Genomic DNA, 14,763 nt, shown 5'->3' with positions numbered 1-14,763 from the left:
TCATAATATTGCATGTGCAGTTGTGTTTGCAGAAGAAAGGGCTCCAGAATAAGTATCGAAATGGTACAACAAGTAGTATACAACTATCTGTGAGGATTCCGAGCTCTTTGAATGAAACATAGCCGACGGAAAGCCCTTTGTAATATACAATCTCAGTCGGGCAAACAACAAGTCCGAATACCTAATATATGCATGGCGATACATGCTGATAGCTGTTCAACAATTTTTCATTGCTTATATTGTACTTCAAACCCGCACTTGAGAAAGTCCCTTAGGTCCCGACCGTCCCGTTCCGCCCCGTTCCGTCCCATTCAATAGAAATGCAAATTATATTCTGGACTTGCTGCAAGCCCCAAACTAAAATTAGACCCTAAACAATGGGACTATTGTTTACTTTGTTCACAGAAGCAGACCGAAAGGGCAACATTGCTCATATCCATAGGCCCATACGCACCGCACCCGAGAAATTACATATTTATTTTGAGTATCGGCCCGGGCTGGCCCTTCATTTTTGTTTTCCACCGAAAATTGTTTGGTATTTTGTTTTCGCCAATCGGGTTGTGGCGTTTGAAAAACACACGGATACCGTATAGCTTCCTAGGTACAATTTTGTTGTTATGCGAGTTGTTTTTGATTTTGAAGTGACCAAAATATGTTCACAAGTTGAGTGCTTGCGTTGGGTGCTCTAAGCATATAAGTTTTACAACTAGAGTCCCAAAACTAGCTGAATGAGTGCCTGTGCAATGGGACTCAACAGCGAATCAGTCTTTTTTCTGCATACAAATTACAAAACAAATCACTACTGCTATTTCCCATATGCAGCAGCCATTTCCCAAAGGCCTCACCGCATGCCGTTTTCTGTTTAAAAACAAAGTGCTTCGTATACAGTCGCACATTCGAGTGTGATCACCCTGGGTGCAATTTGGGTTCAAGAGTTCAATAACGATTTGCAGAAGGTCCGACACAAGCACACACACACACACACACACACAGAGCCGTCTCCAAGGGAACAGTCGGTCCGAGTACGTGCGTCCCGATCAAATAAGCTTTACAATTTTAGCATTAGCAATCATACAATGCCTGCCGATGCCCAGCAATGCCGATACAGAAGTTTCAGCCCGAGTCCAGCTCTGAGCACGTGTGGAGCGGTGTAACAAGAGTAGCAATTATAAACAAGGACAAGAACAAGGACAGGGATGGCATGTCCGGTGGCCACTCCCACGCCGCAGCCCAATATAATCAGCTTCGGTCGAAAAAATCTGTTTACAATATTCACATTTTGTTTGTATCTCATATGTATGTGAGACCTAAAACTAGAAGTTGACTAAAAGTTTATTTTTATGCTGGGAACAAGTTAAATTTGCATATTTTTTGTCAGGTTTTTGTCCCTTTTCTGATGTTTCTTGCTGTTGGCCAATTTGTGGCCGAAGGAGATGCTCTTAGAGATGGTTGGGGGCTCGCCGCTTGCCACATAAACACTTCTGTGTTGAATACAATGAATAATCAATGAGCTTTGTCTTGCCTTCCATTGCCGGCCGAGTTGCCTCTGGCCTAAGGACCAGCAGCCACGTAAGTTTTCCGGATCCTGAAATGCTGAGATGCATGCTTTTAGGAGTAGCTCTTAGGCAAAATAGGCTTATGCAATATTTGTGCGCCAAGTACGCTGTGCACCCCATTGCTCTTATTTAATATTTATTAGGGACTGGAATCCACCTTTTTATAGAAAATGATTACCAAGCTTAGGTTATTCGACGAAAAATATGTGAACAGATTAGTACTCGTAAATAAATACTCGTACTGCTAAATCAGGATTATGCTTCAAAAGGAGATTTCCCAGAAGAAACTGTCACCGAAATCTATGCAGATGCAGACATATCGTAAACACGAGTGTACATACATATACATGCCTACATTTATTCAGGCAAAAATCACATTACCACATGCTGCTCTTGTTGGAATCAAATTATGTAATTTTCATGAGCAGCCCAAGTATGCAAATATTTGCCGAGCTCAAACATTTGACGAGCTCCACCGACAACGCCAACCTTTTGCCACTCGACATACAGAAGGAAAGCAACAACAATGAGTTAGCCGGGCAAAAAGGTCGTTAGATTGTTAACAGGTTCATAAAAAGACGCTGGCACACATACAGTCAGACACACACACACACACACGCACACACACAATTATAGGCGAGCCGGGCGGGGGGACGTGGGGCCAGAGCGCAAGGACTGCCCAAATACTATACGACGCGTCTCGTTGCGTATTTACAGAGCACTTTTTGCGTTTTTGCAGCAACAAAAATGCAAACAACACAGTGGTATAGCAGCATAGAAGCGGTGGAGAGCGGAGGAGAGCGGAGGAGAGCAGAGAGCGGAGAGCGAGAGCGAGAGCGTCTATGAATACGAGCATAAGTATAAGTATGCGTGTGTGCACAACAACTGAGCGGGGCACGGAGAGCTCCTGCGGTTGTTTGCATTAGGCAATTGATGTTTATTATTGCTGTTGGCGTCCTCGACGACAACGACTGGGGACGAACTACTGCTAGCGCTTTGTTTGCATTTGCCGCTACCGCTGCACACGGCCAGGCATCGCGCGCAACAGTTAAAGTAGCTTTAAGCAAATTAAAGCCCTAATGAATGCATCGCGTCCTGCAGATGCGTTCACTGAAGCCCAGGGCTCAGAAATAAGGCTGCGTATTGCCCTGAGCCTTCTGCCCCAGCACTACTTCAGAAATAGTTTGCCAACAGCAGAAACTATAATCAATTTGAAACAGCACTGAAATATCTTAATATTAAATGCCGCTTCATGGGAAGGCCTGGGAGGAGACCAAAATTAATTAAATTCGAACAAAACGGGAATTATTAATTATGTGTATTTTTTGCAGCTCCAACTTTTTCATTTTATCAATTTAATTTTCAATAAATTTGTTTTATTAGGCTTGCATTGAATAATTGATAATTAAAAAATGTATAATTAAATATCCATTGTAATCTTTCATTTAGAATGGCCTATTGCCAATGTTAAAGTATTCATAATTTATTATCTGAGATCGTAATATAAAATATGTTTTTATGCACTTGTTTATCCGAATATTACTCAGCACATATGTGCAATCCACCTGTTAAAGGTGCTTTCTTAGTCCTTATCCCATTGTGGATGCTATCCCCATCTCGTACGGCTGTAATTCCCACATACAACTGTAGCTGCCACCCATTGTGGCAAACATTCACCCGCACACTGTCCGCACCGCACCAATGAAAAAGGCTAACTTTTAATTAAATTGAAAATATTTATTCAACATTTATGGAGACCGCAACATTAAAGCCGAAATTGCTCTAAAATATTGAATTATTTAGAGGAACGTGGCGGAACGCACAAGTGTTAATAATTGAAATACTCCTACCAACGGGAGAGCACCAAAGTTTAAAAGAAAAACTTGTAAAGCAAATAGGCGGAAAACTTTTGGCGGTGGCCAATTAATAATGAATCGCAGGCCAAAAGGAAGACGGCAAATCAACGTCCAGCGACTAATGATGCGTCCCACTTATCCAAGAGAACCCAGATACCAAAAGGCAACGGCCACCACGTGTAACAACAAATTACCGCCGTAAAGGCGAACGACTTGCCAGATAACCAGCGACCCTGTACGGAAGGCTAAAAGTGGCCAACACGAAGGTAAAACGTTTCTTAAAACTTTACCCAAAGGTCGTTCTACCGATTTTGGCGGGGTCAGCGCTTGATTGAGCACCAGAAAACCTACTACTATTTCCCAACCCGGAATGGTTAGCATTTTTTGGGTATACATTTTCAGTTAGCATATATCCATATTTTAGATAATTTTCTTTCCTTTTCTGCCTGGGCGTGTAATTAAATTGCAAAATTAAGTTTCCACAGAACGGTATGCGGTAACTTTTCGGGGAGGGGGAGGGGCGATCATGAAAGAAAAAGGGAAGGAGAAATTGAAATTTCCTTTTCCCATTTGGGTCTGGCAATGTGGTTGTTATTGTGCCTGTTTTTGCTCGTGGCTTTCACATTTGGCTGATTCGCTAATAAATTATTGTGAGCCTGTGAAAACTTTGGCAGTGTAAAAAAACGATTCTCACAAAAGGGAATGCTTTATGTTGCTCCTGCGATGTTATTTTTCTTTTTTGGTCTTATTTATTACTAATATACGAAATATGGTCGATAATTTTCGCTTCAGCAACGCCGCCATACCTAAAATCCCACGAATGGCATAAACGCAATTAGATAATTACTGGTTTGATTAAATATTCAGTAAGTGGGAAGATTGTATTCTCTTCTCTATTCTCTAAGGACTAGAGCCCTGCAGAGACTACTACTTCTTTGAGACTATTTGTACCTTGTATGTTAGAGTAAATAAACTTAGACCTCTATGCTTGAGAGTGTACTCAATTTCCTGTACATACTCCGCCTCTACTTGGAGGACGAGCACCTTAGAAAACATAGTAGAAAACCATTACCGTGGTACTCTTAAACAAAAGTGCTGAATGTCCTTTTGCTAGAGAAAAAACACCATAGACGGACAAAACTTCTTTTCAGCGCTTAACCAAAATTGCAGCTTTATTACGTGTTTATTGATATTTATGGCCCGTAACTAAGTTGAGTTCTTTAATGTTGGTCAACGTGCTTGATTTATGGTTTCGCCTAATGGCTAATCTTAGCACTGCAGTCGGTTTAGGGCTCGTAGTTTATTTATAGAGTAATTGCCTTGATATTTTCATACCCATATAGGGTCGAATAAATTAAGAGAGGAGTATATATAGTCACTCCAATGTATAGTTTTTTTAGACTTTGCTGAATTGAAAAAAAGCCTGGAAATAATAATTTAAGAGACCGTGGGCTGTTGACGTTGATTGCCTATTTAAAGCATCATTTGATTGACTTAAACTGACTAAAACTGATTGCTGACTTTCGAACTGTCAAGTGTCTGAATGGTGGGCACTAAGCGATAAAAAGTATAGAAAATAATGAAGGAAATATATTGAAAATACCCCCGCCACATACACGCACAGACAGTCGAGAAAAGGCAGAAAAAGGCACCGGTTTAGGCCTACGCAAAATCATGATGACATGCTATTAAATCAATACGAATCAAGTCGAAGACCTAAGCACATAAGGGGGCTGGCCCATAAAAATATGCTTCCATTCCATTTGTAAACAAAGGAATTTCGTATTGCGTACATTTTAATGCCTGCAAAAAAAATGTCCCGGTGATGTCCTTATGCCACCACTGCCAATCAATCAACAAAAAAGTCAAGCGCCGAGTGCGTTAAAAACTACATTAGATTATCGAATTCAGATTGTACAAAGTCTGACTTCAAACGGACTTAAAAGTTATAGCTAAGTAGTGGAAAAAATGGCAACAATTTAAGCCAATAGAGACGATAAGTCGACAGAGAGAGAGAGAGACGATAAAGACAACCTTAGCTATACCCAATAAAATCAGCAATGTGGAAAATGGTCAAAGCCATTCATACAGCTCAATGGAAAACTGAAATTATATATTAAATGTTGAAAAGAGGACGAAAGCCACCGCTGTTTCACGCTTCAATGCTGCTTACTTGACATCTGCGGGTCTCGGGCGGGAAAGTGATAAGCTTTGTTTCATTCCCGGTTCCATGGGATTCTTTTTGTTGACAAGACAATTTGCAAGATACACATACATCTGTATATCTGTACGCCAGGCAGTCACGTCAGAAGTCTTCCGAGCCCACAAACTCACACAACATACGAGACCAAATAAAATATTAATGCGGTAGATCAAAGCGGCCATACCGTAAAACTTACAAACACATCCACGCATAAAGGCACCCGAAAAGTTTTATTTTGTTTTTTCTGCGTTGATCCAAAAGTCAATTTATGGTTTTCCACCCGCATAATTTCATTTTATTTGGTTGTTTCTCTTCTTTTTTGGATTCGTATGAGTGAATTATGTGAAAGCGTGTATTTCCTAACGTTTCTTCCAGACGTCGTACATTTTGTTAAAGTAATTTTTCTCATTCATTCCTCTTTTTTGTTTGTGCGAATCTTGCAAGTATAAAAGCACACATAAAAATATTTAAAAACAAAAAAATATTGAAAAGAAAACAACACGGCGTATCGGGTATCATAAAACATACACATACTTCATACATCGATGTTGTGGGATGAGCTAAACTGCTGACAGCACTGACCAAAAACTAAGTCATCCGAGCCATTTATCAAAAGTAATAGCCGAGCAGATAAAGCGCGCAAAACGGCTACAAAAAGGTAGCAACAAAGTAGAACCTCTCTGGAAAATGCAAATAACAACAAAACAAAAACGGCAAACTATCTTTGGCGAAAGAAGTGAAAGCCCCTATACTTCCTACCTGGGAAAGTACTTACTTAATAGTAGTACTAATTTTACGATGGCAGTGAGTCCCCGTTAGTCGAAAACTACCTGTTTCTAGGAGTCTTAATGTCAGGGAGTGTCGGATATATTTCACCAAGTAAATTCTTTTAAATCTCATGTACAGTGCCGGACTTAAGTGCTGGCACAGCAGTAACTTTTCAGTTAGCTGCTGTTTAAGAGCTTTTCCATGGCGATTTAAAAAAAAAACATAATTTTATCCGGAAAACAAATCAATTGTCTAATTTTTATAATCATTTTTATACCCGATACTCAAAATGAGTATAGGGGTATATTAGATTTGTGGTGAAAATGGATTTGTGTAACGTACAGAAGGAACGTTTTCGACCCCATGAAATATATATATTCTTGATCAGCATCAATAGCCGAGTCGATTGAGCCCTGTCTTTCTGTCCGTCCCTAACAGCGCCTAGTTCTCAAAAACTATAAGAGCTAGAGCAACGACATTTTATATCCGAACTTCTGTGATATGTCACTGTTACAAGTATATTTCAAAACTTCGCCCGCCCACACAAAGAGCGAAAATCTGTGGCATCAACAATTGTAAAAATACGAGAAAACAGAAAACCCAGAATCGTAGAGGAAAAATGATAATTATATAATAAATGTTTTGATCCAAAAATAATAATTATTCAATAAAAATCAAGAATAATAATTATATTAATAATTATACAATACAAAACAAAAATAATAATTATTCAATAAATATCAAGAATAACAATTATACAATAAAAATCAAGAATAACAATTATAATAATAGTTATTCAATGAAAATCAAGAATAACAATTATACAATAAAAATCGAGAATAACAATTATAATAATAGTTATTCAATAAAAATCAAGAATAACAATTATACAATAAAAATCAAGAATAACAATTATAATAATAATTATTCAATAAAAATCAAGAATAACAATTATACAATAAAAATCGAGAATAACAATTATAATAATAGTTATTAAATAAAAATCAAGAATAACAATTTTACAATAAAAATCGAGAATAACAATTATAATAATAGTTATTCAATAAAAATCAAGAATAACAATTATACAATAAAAATCGAGAATAACAATTATAATAATAGTTATTCAATAAAAATCAAGAATAGCAATTATAATAATAGTTATTCGATAAAAATCAAGAATAACAATTATAATAATAGTTATTCAATAAAAATCAAGAATAACAATTATAATAATAGTTATTCGATAAAAATCAAGAATAACAATTATAATAATAGTTATTCGATAAAAGTCAAGAATAACAATTATAATAATAGTTATTCAATAAAAATCAAGAATAACAATTATACAATAAAAATCAAGAATAACAATTATAATAATAGTTAGTCAATAAAAATCAAAAATAATAATTATTCAATAAAAATCAAGAATAACAATTATAATAATAATTATTCAATAAAAATCAAGAATAACAATTATAGTAATAGTTATTCAATAAAAATCAAAAATAACAATTATAATAATAACTATACAATAAAAGACAAGAATAAGAATTATAATAATAAAAATCAAGAATAACAATTATAATAATAATTATTCAATAAAAATCAAGAATAACAATTATAATAACAATTATTCAATAAAAATCAAGAATAACAATTATAATAATAATTATTCAATAAAAATCAAAAATAATAATTATTCAATAAAAATCAAGAATAACAATTATAATAATAATTATTCAATAAAAATCAAGAATAATTATTATACAATAAAAATCAAGAATAACAATTATAATAATAGTTATTCAATAAAAATCAAAAATAATAATTATTCAATAAAAATCAAGAATAACAATTATACAATAAAAATCAAGAATAACGATTATAATAATAGTTATTCAATAAAAATCAAAAATAATTATTATTCAATAAAAATCAAGAATAATATTTATTCAATAAAAATCAAGAATAATAATTATAATAATAATTATTCAATAAAAATCAAAAATAATAGTTATTCAATAAAAATCAAGAATACTAATTATAATAATAATTATTCAATAAAAATCAAATATAATAACTGTTCAATAATAATAATTATACAATACAAATCAGAAATTGGCATATAGTACGGGTATGTAGCAAAATACCGCATATATGTACGTACATCTATATGTACTTACATATGTACGAGAATTTCCCACTCGTATGTTGCTCACGTTTTCGGATGGTATTTTTTCCGAAAGGACTGTCTATACTTTCCGTGAAAAGTGTTATTTTCACAGGTTGGCACAGTTTACCCAGTTATATTCCGTGACAATTACGTAATCGCTAGACTGTACGGATGCGATAAGAATTAAACCAAGCGGACGGAGTTCGAGGCATTGTAAGCTGCTTACTTGTATTACAATGAACCATTTATACCACAAACAAAAAACCAACAAGAACGATGTTGCCTTTTTTCTTTTTGGCTTAGCTGTGGTTTAATGTCTCCCTTGTTGCCTCACACTCCATGCCACGTTTAGCTCCTCAATGGTGCAAACTATCATTTAACGACCAAATCCTCAAGGAATACTCAACCAGAGTTAATCTACAGGTCTAATGGAAATTGATTTCCTAAGCCTCAATCAGCTAACTTTGTATGCAGATTTTCTTGTATTGCCTTTCAAATTATGAATTTACCAGGGAAAAGATTTCAGAAAATGGACGACTGAATAAATGAATGCCCCAAAGGCATATAACTTGTATGATAATAAACTATGCAAATAAAATTGGTTATTCGTATAATTAGGCTCGTCTGAAAAATTTGAGGCATTCCAAGGATCGATGACATGAATTAAAGTATCTTCACCCATCCATTTCGTACTTTAAGCAACTGATTTAGAATACAGTTAGATAGAAGAGGGGATAAAAGGATACATATTCCATTTGTATGGAATTCGCCAAGTACATTTGCACACGAATCCAAACTAAAGTCAGCCCAAGCCCAAGTATTATTGTTTTACCAGACGTGAAACGCGTATTAATAGTTGGGAAATCTTTAAGGAATCTCCGAGCATAGCAACAGCAAAACAAGAGTCAAAAACCGTCCTGTGCGTCAGCCACTCGCCTGACATACCAAATAACTTCAGTTATTGTCAGTGTCTGGGGTTTGCTGTAGTTTGCGCTGAGGCCCAGACCAGGGGGCCACAGTACGACTACCCTAGGAACATTTAGATAATGTGTCAAATAGGCAATGAGGCATCAATAATTCTTAACGCGTTTGTGGTTCGGTCTCTTTGTTTTGAGCCTCACAGAATTTGGGCTTCTCTTATCGAATGAGCAAAACAAAACGAAGCTTTCTGAGTCAAAACAAAAACTATTTCCTTAGCTATGGCCATGCCGAAAGACTGGACTATGGTATTTTGATTTATGATGCTACCCGCCTGCCACACAGCAAAATATCTTCAATAGTTTATTCCGTACCTGCATATTATTACACAAGAGATTATTGTTTGGTTTCACGTACCTCCCTTTTTGTACCCCCTACTATAAATAAACGTAAACATGTTCGTTGGTCCTTCAGACAAAAATAGGAAAGACATATTTTAAGGGAAACAATGAAATACTTAGCCGATAAATCTCATATTGGTATTTGATGTGGCTGTACTTTTATGGATGAAAATTTGGCTGAGCTTTCGGCTTTCAGGCTTATGATGGGCATGAGATCTCTGGCCTCTGTCGCACATCGCTGGGAGACTACATTCGTGCTTCTTCCGTGAGAGGCAACAATTTACTACCCGTATTGGTCCATGCCTTAAAAGCCGGGCAAGAAAACTTTACAACTGGAAACTGAAATTGCCAATGTAACCGGAGTTTTGAAGTTCTTCCTAAGTGATGTCATAAGCAGTCAACTCACAGCTCTGCCGGCCCTGTCATATTTGTGCGAAGCTTGGCCAACTTTTCCTGAAAACTTTCGTAATGCTAAAACGGACCAGGGCGCAACACATAAATTGAAATACAAGCATACATATGTAGGTGCATTTAGATACCAGCAGCATTTAGAGGAATATACACACATATGTACCCACATTCACCCCCAAGCCTGCGACTAGAAGCGAACCTTAAGCTTCTGAACTCCCAAGCGTATTCCCTCGGAAATATTTCTTTTAAAGTGCTTGGATTCTGTGCAACTTCCTTAGGCACACAAACTCAGCGTGTGTTTCATTATTTCTTTAATTAAAATGTATGCACGTTGAATGGGATATCATCGATTACATTTACAGCGCACACAAAAAAAGAAATCAATGTACAAAGTCTATACTGTTTGCTTTATTCCTTCAGAGGACACCAAAAAGTAGACCAAAGCAAAAGCCAACGAAATAAACTTCCAGCCGCAAATCCTTGACAAATCTGCTGCATTGGCTTTGGCGGCCGTCCGTTCAAGATAAATCTTTATTGCCTCATTTTGCTTGAAGTTGATTCTATTTTTATACCCTGCCGAAGGGCGTTTAAGTTTTATCTGAATGTTCGCAATGCCCAGAAGGGAGCATTTCAGCTTCTTAACTTTCAGGCTAGTATATGCACAATATGTACATAGTTTCGCTATCAAAACGCCCGGAAGGATATAAAGACAAGATATTTGTATTTGTTTATTAACATGCGAGTGTGTAAGGGTATTCAGAAGGTTAGAGTTCGCTTTCTCACGAATGTACTTAAACATTTTTCATTTTGTTTTTTTATTATGTTTGCTGACCTCCTCGGTCCTTCACTTTTTGTTTGCCGAACTAACGGTTCTTGTGTCAGTGTCTCAGAACTGCCAAAAAGACAAGGGATCAAAGATAACATGACTGATGAAAGGCCAGCAGTGAAATCAGTTACAAACACAGAACCAAGGCTATGTGAAAGTAAAAAATACCCAACATTTTCAGTAAAAACGTGAGATATTTACAACACCCAAAATAGGAAAAAAGATACTAACTCTTTTTGCATGAAATTGCGACATTTAAGTTAATATTTAGAGTTTATTTAAGTTCCAGGTTTCAATAGTCAATTGGAGCTTCGAGAACAGTGAATACAGTTTATGAAAACAAACGAAGAACAGTACACAATAAGGCTTACTACTTACGTTACGGCACGTTCGAAGGAAATGTCTCCATGTGGCATTATCTAGACAGCATCGCCATCGACAGCCATCTTTCGATCTGTTCTGTTATACGGCGGCGGTGAGTACTTCCTGGTTTCTTGTTTTAGTTTCACTTTCTATATATTTCTTTGTCTACCACTTTATTGATTTAAATAATTTTATTGTATCTCACTGATGAAATTATAAAAGGAAAACGGTTACATTAATCTCCGGATTAAGTGAGTAAAACTGCTATCTAAATCTTATTGCTGAGTTTTTACATATTTATTTGGTTTACTATGTAAATCCCCTATATTCAAATGTGTAAAATCATGGCCATTCTTAGTTTCTTATTCTTCTATTCTTAGTTAGTTCGTTGGTTAGAAACTTGACACATTCAACATAAAATATAGCTCAATCTAGTCTTAACAAGTAAAACTAAAGACAGAACTCAAATATAATGCCACGCTACTATTTAACGACACAAACCACACAAAAGATAAACTTTTCAGACATAAGTTTTCAGTATTATGGGTACCACAAAAAAAGTTGCAATATAAAATAAAAACAGTACAATTTTTTGAAAACTGTCTGAAAAATGCGCACATATATTTTCAATGGTGAAACGATGTATCGCTGCGACTGACAGTTTGTAATAAAAAAGTACGCGAACGAACACAAACATTCGCCACAGAACAGGACCAAGGAAATGGCACGGTGGCTCTGGAAGCCAGCCCGCACTGAGCGCGCAAACCACTGATGTACAAACAATAAAGTTCAAGGATATTACAAACACGAATTCCCCCACACATGGGGGCTTCACATGTGCTTAAATACATATGCGTACTCGTATTAGAATCTGTTTCAGGCTTTGCGGTGGCACAAGGCCTGCGATGGGTCAAGTCGCTCCATGTTGACTTTGGAAGACCCAGTTAATGGAGCTCTGCTCCGCGTCTAGTGTTTGCCGTCAGCCATTTGGCAAATTTTAATTATGCTAATGCGAAACACAAGCAACACCCACATACTCGTATTCATACATACTTGCAGGGTTCCTATGCTGAAGGGTAAAAACCTCTTCTTTGACTTGCGTATAAGGAAGTCGTTAATGATTTGGACAAATCGCACTTGACAGCCGGTGCTTTGTTGCCGTAGCAAGATTACACGTTTCCCTACTTTTTTTTATTTTCCCCTTTTCTCATTTAACTCGTCTTCCAACGTATCCGGTTAATAGTAACAACTATGGTTTCAAAAGAATTGTATGATAATTGGAAGCGACACAGCTATAATTAGAAGTGCACAAATCTGTACAGGCACTACACTTGTGCCTACTGCTCACTGTTCAACACTAATTAAAGGAATCGACCAAACTAACCAGATCGGAAATCATAGGATATAACTTCTTGGACGCGACATAGGCATAACGTTTCAGTTATTTCAAAACAAAATATTGCGAGATAACCATCAACTCACATTTGGTTCAGTTATGGGCCACAGCACAATTTATTCGCATGTCTAATTTGGTCTGCGAATGTATAACCTGAAGCACAACTATCACTCTCCGGCAGTGGAAGTGATATATTCCGGTAATCGCAAGCGGCCCAAAGTCGCGCGTCGCAAAGGATTCACGGTTTATGAGGGAGAAGAATTTACAATCCGCAGGACGACCGCACGAATAGCCAGACACCGAACTTTTGAGCGTAGCCACAGTGAGAAAGCGCAACAGCATCCCAATTCGCTAGACAGGGTTGTATTACGATACGAACCGAAACGACTGCTTCCGACTCGTTCCGAACGTTGGTTCGGCTGGATGCTGTATAGAGAGCAACCTTTCCGCTCTCTCCTCAATTTGCAGATACAGCGCCTAGAACTATGTTACAGGTCTTGTGCCCAACAAGAGAGCCGAGAGATTGCTCACTCGTTCAGTAGGTCAGCGTCTAACAAGTACTATGTGGCCGCATGTGTGCGAGGCACATTAGCACACACTGTCTATGCTCGGCATATGCCTTGCCGGCTTTGTGGATTACTTTTTGATTCAATTTTTGATTTTACCCATCCATTTACGTTATATTGATTGAACTGTGCAAATTTGCTCTCACAGTCAGTTTCTCGGGGTAATTTTTGGTTGTTATTGCATATTCGCGTATGTGTAAATTTTTTATTGGTGGTGGGGAAACGCTCTAAAACATTTTAATGTCCGGGCGTCGCACAACAAATCGGCGTATCTCGACTGGCCTTTTATGCAAAACATGTATTTTTAAAAACTCTTAAACATGCACTAAAGTTGGAAACTTGAACGTACTTTTGACTTTCAACTGACTTCGACTTCAGTATAGCTTTTTTCTGGTACAGAAGTGGCACGGGGTAAACAGTTACAAGACATCATAGCCATGCCGTCGCTTGGATGGCTGCCTGTACAAGACGTTTACGACCGTTTGAATTTGACAGATTTCTTTTATTAGAACGACTGACAGCAGCACAGAAGGCAAGCGGCCATGCGTGAGAAATCCAAGCGTGGCTTGGAGCCATTGTGGTACAAGTATGGGAAAGATGTTATAAGAAGAATTTAATAGAAACAAACCGCAACAGGGACAGCCCAGAGGCAATTCAAAGTGCGTATTAAGACGTCATAAAACGTGTTATGCACTTGAGCGCATTTAAATCCTAGAAAAAAACCTCGGCTTGGTTTAAAAGGATGGTAAAGAAATCTCTATACCACACTACATACATATATTCTTTATATGTGCATAACTGATCAAATAATTGTCCTAACACTTGTACTCCATCCTTCACTCCAACTTGCCTAAATGGTAATGGCAAATGTCAACACAAGTTTCAGGTTGTCATGAAAGCCGTTTACCAAAAAGTAGTTCGACATCCAGAGTCTACTTGCCAATTCATGCTCCCCGTCGTCAATTAAGTTTAATTGCCTAAACGGCGGAAAGCCACAAGTCCAAGTACTTCAAATATGCATACAAAGTGAGCGCAGAAATCATCAAAATGGGCCCCGCTTTCTGGACCCATTTAACAATCAATTTATTTTGACATACTTTTGGCTTTGTGTACCCTAAAGCCTTATACTCCTGCTGTATTACAAAAAGTTGCCAAGTGCTATTTTCCGGCATAAATTTATAAATCCTGCAAGCTCGTTGAATATTCATTCACGTTTCAAGTGCAGAGTTAGATATCGACTCAACTCTAACTATAATTGGCTTGGTATACATATTTTTTATGCTATTGGTCGCTACAAAGCCACATTTTGGGTAACACACTAAC

General features: G+C 37.1%; 1 protein-coding gene across 1 annotated transcript in view; it reads right to left on the bottom strand.

Moving 5' to 3' along the window:
• Nucleotides 1-13,164, bottom strand: part of LOC108162045 — an 87,421-nt gene extending 74,257 nt beyond the window's left edge. Inside the window, exons 1-2 of the mRNA XM_017296572.2 lie at nt 12,961-13,164; nt 11,494-11,682 (exon numbers count right to left, since the gene is read on the bottom strand). The gene's annotated coding sequence lies outside the window, so the exon portion shown is untranslated. The remainder of the gene's footprint in view (nt 1-11,493; nt 11,683-12,960) is intronic.
• Nucleotides 13,165-14,763: the final 1,599 nt, after the last annotated feature.

Source organism: Drosophila miranda, chromosome 4 (genome assembly GCF_003369915.1).
Source record: "Drosophila miranda strain MSH22 chromosome 4, D.miranda_PacBio2.1, whole genome shotgun sequence".
In the NCBI taxonomy this organism is placed as follows: domain Eukaryota; kingdom Metazoa; phylum Arthropoda; class Insecta; order Diptera; family Drosophilidae; genus Drosophila; species Drosophila miranda.
The sequence above is the reverse complement of the archived record's forward strand: the minus strand, read 5'-3'. Positions and strand labels throughout refer to the sequence as shown.